The sequence below is a fragment of the Mus caroli genome, unplaced genomic scaffold, assembly GCF_978045245.1.
Source record: "Mus caroli unplaced genomic scaffold, Mus_caroli_1 scaffold_16, whole genome shotgun sequence".
NCBI lineage: Eukaryota > Metazoa > Chordata > Mammalia > Rodentia > Muridae > Mus > Mus caroli.
Window position 1 is genome coordinate 65,778,934 of NW_028227271.1, and position 10,023 is coordinate 65,788,956.

Sequence of the window (10,023 nt, forward strand, 5' to 3'; positions counted from 1 at the left end):
TCTGCGAGTTCAATGCCAGCCTAAATCTCGACTCTAAGTCAGTAGACAAAGACTTCAGAGACGCCAGATATCTTCCAGTCACACATACAAGTCTTAAGAGTTTTATCCTTTGGGTTTATATTAGCTTCTTCCTACACGCAGAGACTGAAACAGAACTTATTTTTCAAGGCTCAAGTCAAAGTCTAAAATTATCCTGTCATGTCAGTTGGGCCGATTAAAACCAATAGCTACTGTGGTTAGGTGCTGACTCCGTGTGAGCCACTGTACCATCCCTTAAATGTGGATAGTAAATCCCACCTCATTGAGCTACTATGCTAAGTCAATAAGCTGATATACACATAGGGTGTACCTTGAAGTCGGTGGAAATGCCCAATGAAAATTGACTGAAATGCCAGGACTCGTGCCATTAAAATGTCACAATAACAATTCGTTGTCTGTCAAGATTTGCCACATCTTGAGCATCTGCAAGAGAATAACAGTGAGGAAGTAGTTTGGAGACCCAACCAGGTCCTCCCTGAATCTCTTGGCTTGACTTTCTGAGCCTTCTGGCAAATACAAAGGTTTGTTCCAAATGAGTCCTATGGCCTGATGAAAGACTTGTTCGTTCTTCCTTCCTTTCTTTCTTTCTTTCTTTCTTTCTTTCTTTCTTTCTTTCTTTCTTTCTTTCTTTCTTTCTTTCTTTCTTTCTTAGGTATTTTCTTCATTTACATTTCCAGTGCTATCCCAGAAGTTTCCCATACCCTCTCACCCCACTCCCCTACCCACCCACTCCCACTTCTTGGCCCTGGCATTCCCCTAGAAAGACTTGTTCTTTACATCTCCATGATGTGTGCCTCTGACAGTTTCCTTCACTTCCCTGTCCTGGACTCCAAATGCAGAACTCAGAGAGCAATGGGACCCAACAAGTCCTTCCCAAGGTGATAAGGGGACTGGGCGTGGGGGGAGTGCTTAAAAGAAAGCTCAGTCTTAGTGGGCAGGTGCTCGTCTCCCAGGCTCAGTCTCTGTAGAGATAACAGATGTCAGGCTTCACTCCGAAGCTGGGGAAGCAAATAAACAGTTCCTCTTTTTAAAATAGAAAGGAAGGAAGGGAGAACGCTGTGTGCAACTGTCATTCCTGAAGCTGAAGCAAGGGTCCAGAGCCAGCGTAAGACCCTGCCTGAAAAACCAACAAGACCAAAGGGATGCCCCCAGGCAGCCCACACACCCCCTTTACAGCACAGAGTTCCTGCTTCTGGAAAACAAAAGCAATTTAAGAGAGAGTTATTACCTAGGAATGTCAAGTATGTGGGTTTCACACTAAACCTGTGACATCTTTTCATACAACTCCGGTACTGGAAAAATCAATCTAATCAATTTAAATCTCACTTTGAACTGTGCAGTGGGAAAGCATCCAAAAACCAAACAGAACAAATAAGAAAAAAAAAAAAACCCAAAACCTCTACATTCAATTACACCAGGTTAGAACACTGTGATTAGCATAATAAATATTAGTTAATAAATATAACTTATAACAGGAGCTGTTTAGAACGTAAGGGACTCTAGTGTGGCAAACAGCTCTGGCAGGAGCCTCTCCCTCTCCCTTTCCCTCTGCCTTGCTAAACACAGATTGCATTCCTGAAGCCAGCCACCAAGGTCTATTCCCTATTTGGCCAATTTCTTCTCCAGAGGCTGACTACCAGGGTCCAGCAGAGGCTCTGAAGTACTGAAGTCCAGCAATCAAGAGCCCCCTTTGACTCACCTAGTTAGCATGCCCAATTAAAATTAAACACCACATCCTAACACGGGGCTCCCCTTGTACCTTTATGAACCGCAGTTTTCCTATGTGCCATATCTGTCTCCTCTCTATCCAGAGGCGGTCCCCAATACCTGCCCCCTCCACCCCTCCCCCCACCACCCCTCCCCCACCACCCCTCCCCCTTCCCTTCCTCTTCTCCCTTGCCCCATCTCCTGCTTTGTCTCTTATTCCTGTCCCTCTGGGGCAAATACATCTTTGTGCTGAGAATTTGGTCTTGGAGGTCCTGGACCAATACCAGTCCTTCAGAACCCATTTTAAAAGATTCATGTAGTTCATGGAAAGCCCCAAATATGGAGTTTTGAAAAACATGGGGTCCCATATTACCTGAAGGACAGGACCTGAAATGCTGACTATGGGAGGTGCATCTGCCCTGGATGGTAACCTGAAAGGGTCCTGTCTAGGGAAGCCAGGTACACATTAGCATGCATGTTCCTCTCCCCTGTCTAGGGAAGCCAGGTACACATGAGCATGCATGTTCCTCTACCCCTAATGTTATATTATGAGATATAATGTGGTCAGGAGGTTGTTTGATTTCAGACCCAGGACTAGGAATTGAGGTGTATAGTTTACATATCAAAGCAGACCTGGCCTCCAGATTCTCCCAGCATCTCTCAGTCACTACCTGGTATATCCTGCCCTCAACCCTGAACTTTCCAGCCCAGATGCTGGGCTGCCCTTTCCCCAGAGGCTCTTCCCCAAATAATCCAGACATTTTTGCTCCCCCAACCCCACTTCCCTCTCTGTGTGCAGGTCCCTGACCCCCACCCCTTTCCCCATGGTGATTTTCCTGGCCTCAGTTCTTGGGGCCAGTGAACTCACCAGCCCGAGAGAGGCATAAACTTGCCTTAATATAATCTAATCTGGTTTTAATTGGCTCATTGGCAGTGGTGGAAAAATAACCTATCAGGGTCCCTGGCAGGCCCATGCCAAGGTATGTCCCTGAGTAGTGCACACCTTGGTAAATGCCACTCAACAGCTCTAGTATAAAAGGTATTTATTGGGGAAAGGAGAGGAATGAGGATCTGGAGAAGGTAGAGGCAGACAGACAGAGAGACAGACAGAAGCAGAGCTGTGAAGGTAAAGAAGTAGGGGGCAGATAAAGACAGAAATGGGGAAGAGAGAGAGACTACCAGGAACACGTGCAACAGAGACAGAGTGTGCTTTGCTGGAGTGATGGTGGCGGGGGGGGGGGGGTGTTCCTTTTATACAAAGCCCATACCTGGTGCATCTGGTGGCCCCCACAGATGATGACATAAGCCATTGCTAGGTCCCTGAGAGGAGTCTAGTGGAATAGCTTGTAAGCTAGCATTCCTCCCTTTTTGTTTAATGAAAAATGAGGAACTAGGAAGGGGTGATGGGGTGACAAGGCAGGGGTGATGGGGTGACGAGGCAGGGGTGATGGGATGACAAGGCAGGAGTGGTTGTAAGCTAACACCCAACCTCCCTAGCCAAGATCCCTCCTTAAGCTTCACCCTGAAATCAGCTGCAATGCTGGTTATAAACACATCACTAGACTTGGAGATGGCACATATGTAATCTCAACACTTAGGAACCTAAAGCAGGAAGGCTCACAGGGTCAAAGGTCATCTTAGGTAACAGTGACAGCCAGCCACAAACAAAGAAAAGGCACCTAGGGGTAGCCTGAAAGTGGGGTGTTGCTTGTCCCTCTGATAGATCTTGGTAGTGGTCCCCTGCCTTTTTCTTCTCTTTCCTTTTTTCTCTTTCAGGTAAATTCTTACATATGCCAAACAGACTTGGATTTGTTCTAAAGCAGAAGTGTTAGTCCTCAGGCTGCCCAAATATCCAGAAATGAGCTCAAGCTAGACTCTACGGCATCTGGCAGTTAGAGCAATGCCAGCACTCCTCAGGAGCTTGTGAAACTGGTTCCTCCCTTCCAAAAGGAATCATTTCCTTTACCTCCGGTGAAAGAAACATATGGCTACATGTGGTGGCATATCCAAGCACATGTGGTCTCCAGGGCCTCAGAGCAACAGGGCCACAGACCCTACTAGGCCCCAGATCTTAGCAAAACTGACTCCATGATGGAGGTGCCATTCAGGCCAAAGTTCTCAGCACGTAAATAGCACCACCTATCAAAAATGAAGACAAAGACCTAATCCACCAAACACACAGTTCTGGGAAAGGCTCTAGATGTACTAACCTTGTTTTTTTTTTTTTTTTTTTTTTTTTTTTTTAACTTCTATAGTTCTGCTTCTGGCTAACTCTTCTTGTTAACTGAAGTGTGTCAACCCAGAATGTGTTTTGTGTCCTTAAAAACTCACCCTGAGGGGTTCAACAGTTAAGAGCAACAACTGCCTTTCCAGAGGTCCTGAGTTCAAGTCCCAGCAACCACATAGTGGCTCACAACCATCTGTAATGGGATCAGATGCCCTCTCTTGGTGTTTCTGAAGTGAAGATAGCAAGAGTGTACTCATATACGTAAAATAATAAATAATAATTTTTTAAAGAGCTCACCCTGAGAAAGGCTCAGTGGTATATAGGGATCTGGAACACTCAATGTAGTCAATGGCTGGCTAATAAAGACTTTCTGGTGGCTTAAACCCATGTCTGAGCAATCTTCTCTGGTGGACACCTACAACATCAATAGCACAAATACCTGTTATACATCTCAGAGCTCCATGCTAACATGCTGGCTTCTCATCTCTCCAGGCTTCCCTCCTCTGAATACTGCTTGCTCTCTTTGTAAAGCTCTCCCTTGCTCTGTTATTCTTTCTCCCATCACAGATAGCTCTTGGCATATGCAGTCTGCTGTCCATGTGCAGTCTGCTTCTTTCTTTCCTCTGGACTCTTCCAGATCCCTCTCCCTCTCCTCCCCCCTCCCTGTCTCTCTCCTCCCCTTCCCCTCTCCCTCTCCCTCTCCCTCTCCCTCTCCCTCTCCCTCTCCCTCTCCCTCTCCCTCTCCCTCTCCCTATCCCTCTCCCTCTCCCTCTCCCGCTCCCTCTCCTCCCCCTCCCTCTCTCTCCTCCCCTTCCCCTCTCTCCTCCCCTTCCCCTCTCCCTCTCCCTCTCCCTCTCCCTCTCCCTCTCCCGCTCCCTCTCCTCCCCCTCCCTCTCTCTCCTCCCCTTCCCCTCTCCCTCTCCTCCCCCCTCCCTCTCTCTCCTCCCCTTCCCCTCTTCCTCTCCTCCCCCCTCCCTCTCCTCCCCCCTCCCTCTCTCTCCTCCCCTTCCCCTCTCCCTCTCCTCCCCCCTCCCTCTCTCTCCTCCCCTTCCCCTCTTCCTCTCCTCCCTCTCATCTACACTAAAAACCTTAACCATATCACGGAGTGCTCATGTTGGCAGTTTCTTTACTGTGCCCCCCTCAAATATAAGAAGATAGCCTTGACTTTCTCCTTTTTCTTCCTCCATCTCCTGAGTGTGAGTGCTGAAAGTATGTGCTACCTCACCTACCTCTGGTTTTCTTAGTTTCCAAATATGGTGACTATAAATATTCTGAAATATTCATTGCAACAGTAATATATGAAAACACCTGTGATTTCTACTGGTGACAAGGTCACAGGAAGGTTTGTTTTGTCTTGTGTAAACGAAGATGGTCTTGAACAGGTCAATCTCCTATTTTCACAGTGTCAAGAATTACAGGTGTGCACCACCATGTCTGGCTTCAAAGTCCTAGGAACAAGTCAGTTTTGTTGACTATAGTTATAATAAAAATGTCAAGTTCATGCTAGGCATGGGTGCTAAAGTAGCATGAAAACCGCATCAATGGAAAGCTGTTGTCTCCTAGCCAAAAGAACAGGATCTATTTCTGGAATAGTTTCTGCCCTTAAGAGTTAAGAGGAGGTGGGCAGAAAAAAGTCAATTTGACTAAGATTATCCCTAGGGTATGTTGGGTCCCAGATAAATAAATTTTAGCCTATGGTGGTGCACATCTTTAGTCCCAGAATGTGGGAAGGAGATACAGGTGGATCTTTGTGAGTTCGAGGCCAGCCTGGTCTACTGAATGAGTTCCAGGACAGCTAGGGCTACACAGAGAAACCCTGTCTCAAAAAACAAAACAAAAGAGTTGGTCTGGTTTTTCCTCTCTTCTGTTTTCTTTTTGACCCTGACCAGAAGAAGTCTGCTTTTCCTGGTACTTGAGGCCTTTTCACTCTTCCTGTAAAGCTTCCCTCCTTACCTTATGGCTGTTTGTCTATGCAGTGGCTGGCTTCCATGTTGCCTAACTCAAATGGCAAGGCTATTCTCCGTCTCCCTCTCCCTCTCCCTCTCCCTCTCCCTCTCCCTCTCCCTCTCCCTCTCCCTCTCCCTCTCCCTCTCCCTCTCCCTCTCCCTCTCCCTCTCCCTCTCCCTCTCCCTCTCCCTCTCCCTCTCCCTCTCCCTCCCCCTCCCCCTCCCCCTCCCCCTCCCCCTCCCTCTCTCTCTCCCTCTCTCTCTCCCTCTCTCTTTCCCTCTCCCTCCCCCTCCCCCTCCCTCCCTCTCCCTCTCCCTCTCCCTCTCTGTTGTTATCTATGTATCTATCTATCTATCATCTATCTATCTATCTATCTATCTATCTATCTATCTATCTATCTCATTCCAGAAACTAAGATTTACCTGTCCTGGGCCTTTCCTTGAAAATTCAAATTGTCCTTGAGCTTCTGTTTGAATCCATTTGTTTGTTTGTTTGTTTGTTTTAAAACAGGGTTTTACTATGTAGCCCTGACCTGTAACTCACTAAGTAGACCAGGCTGGCCTGTAACACAGAGACCTGCCTGCCTCTATCTCCTGATTGATGGGATTAAAAGTTTGAGCTACCATTCCTAGTTTAAGTCCATTCTTTAAAAAAAAAAAAATGTACATATTTAAATACACACACATTGCCACACCACCTCCAGTAGGATTTGTGTGACAAGTTCCACAGACTGAGGCGATTGACCTCAAAAGGGGAGGCCTCCTGTAACCAGTTGTGGAACTCTTCGCTGGAGAAAAAATATTGAGTTGTAGTTCTCATGGCAATTTATCTGTTTTGTTTTCTCTGATTCCTTTTCTTATTTACATGTTCCTGGTAGCCTAGGCCAAGATCTTAAGTGAGAATAATGGGTAAGAAACCATCCCTAGAGATGGGGTCACTAACATGACCTTATCCCCAAGGAAACCAACACTTTACTTTCTAAATCATTTACAAAACTATTATGAAACTTTCCCAACAATAAAATTTCATATGGCTACATGTGTGTCATCGGAGGTAGATTTTGGTATATAGTAAAGAAAGTCTTAATGAGAAAGAATTAAAATAGTTTAAATTTATACATTGAAGATTTATAAAAAATCAGGCTCTAGATGTTAAATAATAATTGACCATGGAGCTGGAAAGTTATTTCATTGGTTAAGAGCACTGACCGTTAAAGATTTATTAACCTGCTCCTGGAAATATGCCACTAGCCTTGGATGACAGCACTCACTGAATACGTCCTTTTAGAATTGTTCTATTTTGATGATTTATAATGATGTTACCTGTTCTGTTTGTGATTCACTGAATACATAGTTTCAGAGTTGTAATGCTTGGATGATTTTTGTGCTTTACTGTGCCAAATGATTTTTGTTGGTATCTGTGATTGTCTCACTGGATATAGTTTCTAAGAGATGTAATGTTTGGTTTTTAATGTATAAAATCCTCTGCTTTAGAGCTACAAAATACACTCAGATTCAAACTGCCTCTGTGTTTGTTTCTGTTTGTCACCGCCTAATCCTTACCCACCTAGCTTCAAGGACCCTCATTCCAGGGCAACACATATCTATCTATCTATCTATCTATCTATCTATCTATCTATCCATATACATTTGCTTGTGTGTGTGTGTGTGTGTGTGTGTGTGTGTGTGCACCACATGTGAGCTGCCTGCCATAAGCCCATGAGCTCTGTGTGTGCCAGGTCTTCTGATAAAGCATCAAATGACAGGTGGTGGTGGCGCATGCCTTTAAACCCAGCACTTGGGAGGCAGAGGCAGGCGGATTTCTCAGTTCGAGGCCAGCCTCGTCTACAGAGTGAGTTCTAGTACAGCCAGGGCTACACAGAGAAACCCTGTCTCGAAAAACCAAAAAAGAGTTAAAGCATCAAATGCTTTAACCACTGAGCCATCTCTCTAGCCACAGCCCTAGAAATTCTTTTATTAATGTGACTAAGAATTCTAGGAGGGACCTTGATTTTCTTGGTATCATAGTGACGGAGGCCTGTAATCCCAGACTTAGTCACTATATGCAAAAAGATCACAATTTCAAGGCCACCATAGGCTACCTATTGACATTCTGTCTTGAGTGAATGAATGAATGAATGAATACATTTAGTTCAGTAATAATGAAAATAAAGATATAATTTCCCCCTGCATCCATGTATCCATGTTCTCAGATCTTTTAACAGAAAGGTCTCTAGGCTCCAGGTTAGGAATTCTTGCCCTAAAAATCAATGGCTTATTTATTTTGAAGAAGTGTAAGCATTGTGTTATAGCTGGCCAGAGTAGGCCCTTCCAGACAAAGAGTCTGTTTCTTTCCTAGTTAAACATGGGGGGCGGGGGCGATGACGCACCCAGGATGGCCTCAGACTCCTTGAGGATGATCTTTGAACTCTTTTTTTTTTTTTTCTTTTCTTTTGAGACAGGGTTTCTCTGTGTAGCCTTGGCTGTCCTGGAACTCACTCTGTAGACCAGGCTGGCCTCAAACTCAGAAATCTGCCTGCCTCTGCCTCCCAAGTGCTGGGATGAAAGGCGTGCGCTACCACTGCCTGGCGATCTTGAACTCTTAATTCTCCTTCACCTTCCAAGTCGTTACAAATGGTACCATCATACAGTTGATGGAAACCCAGGGCCTTGTGCAGGACAGGCAAGTGGTCTACCAACTGAGGACCCCTGCCCACAAACAGTTCTCAGTCTCTGGCAGTTACCTCCCACTTTGCCTGTTGGGAAGGGATTAAAGTGAAAACTTCTTTTCTTAGAGGATTTTGTTCTGTTTTAGATTATTCATCTGTTTAGTGAGGGAAAGGGCGATGTGGGGGTGGAAGTCAGAGGAAGTTAAAGGTACAGGAAAAGGGACAAGTGAGGTGACTTGGGGACAAAGTAGGTCTTGCTTCAGAGTTGTCTCCTAGGAGGATAAAAAATGTGATTGCTTACATCTCTACATCTGTGACAGGATCTCATACAGGCCAGCCTGGTTTTAAACTTACTGTGTAGTTAAGAATCACTTTAAACACCCAATCCTCCATTTCCAGAGTTCTAGATGTTGGGATTATGGCATATGCCACCATGGCTGGCTCTCTCAGTCAGCAAGATTGTTGAAATGGGCTGGGCAGTGGTGGTGCACACCTTTAATCCTAGCACTTGGGAGGCAGAGGCAGGCAGATTTCTGAGTTTGAGGCCAGCCTGGCCTACAAAGTGAGTTCCAGGACAGCCAGGGCTACACAGAGAAACCCTGTCTCGAAAAACTGAAGGAAAAAAAAAAAAAAGATTGTTGAAATGGGGAGGACCAGGGAACTCCCCAGATACTCAGGGCTCCCTTATGCACACAGGTAAAGTGGCTAAGTCAGTGTTCTATTGTTGTGAAGGCATACTATGACAACAGCAACTCTCCCAAAGGGGCACATATCATTGGGGCTTGCTTACAGTTTCAGAGGTTTAGTCCAGTATGATCATGACAGGAAACATGACTTCATGGCTTCAGGCAGACAGATATGGTGCTGGAGAGTTAGACGAGAGCTCTGTATCTGGACCTGAAAATGGCAGAAAGAGATAGAGAGCCTCTGGGCCTAGCTTGGGCTTCTTAAACCTCAAAGCCCACCCCCAGTGACACACCTCCTCCAACAAGACCACACCTACTCCAACAAGGTCACACCTCTTGATCCTTTTAAACAGTCCCATGCCCTATGAGTCTATGGGGGCCATTTTCATTCAAAGCACCACAGGTAAACAGAAAAGAAGGTGGACCACAAAGAAGTAAGCACACCCAGGCCATGAGCCCACTTAGAATCCACTGTGGTAATCTGCAATTGGTGAGACACCAAGCATAGAAACAAAGTTGCTGCTTTGCTTGGCTTTGTGTCCCTAAGAATACTAAACCCCATTGAGTGCTGAGAGTAGGCAGCTGGAGAGGAAGTGCTAAACCAGGAGTCAGGAGGTCTGGCTCTGATGCTAGTCTTGCCAAGTGAGCAGTTGCGCAAGGGTGCATTACTCATGCATGTGTATGGGCGCATGTTCCAGTCCTTATGGCCTTCATAAGTACACGGCTGGTGGCTGAAAACATGCTATTAT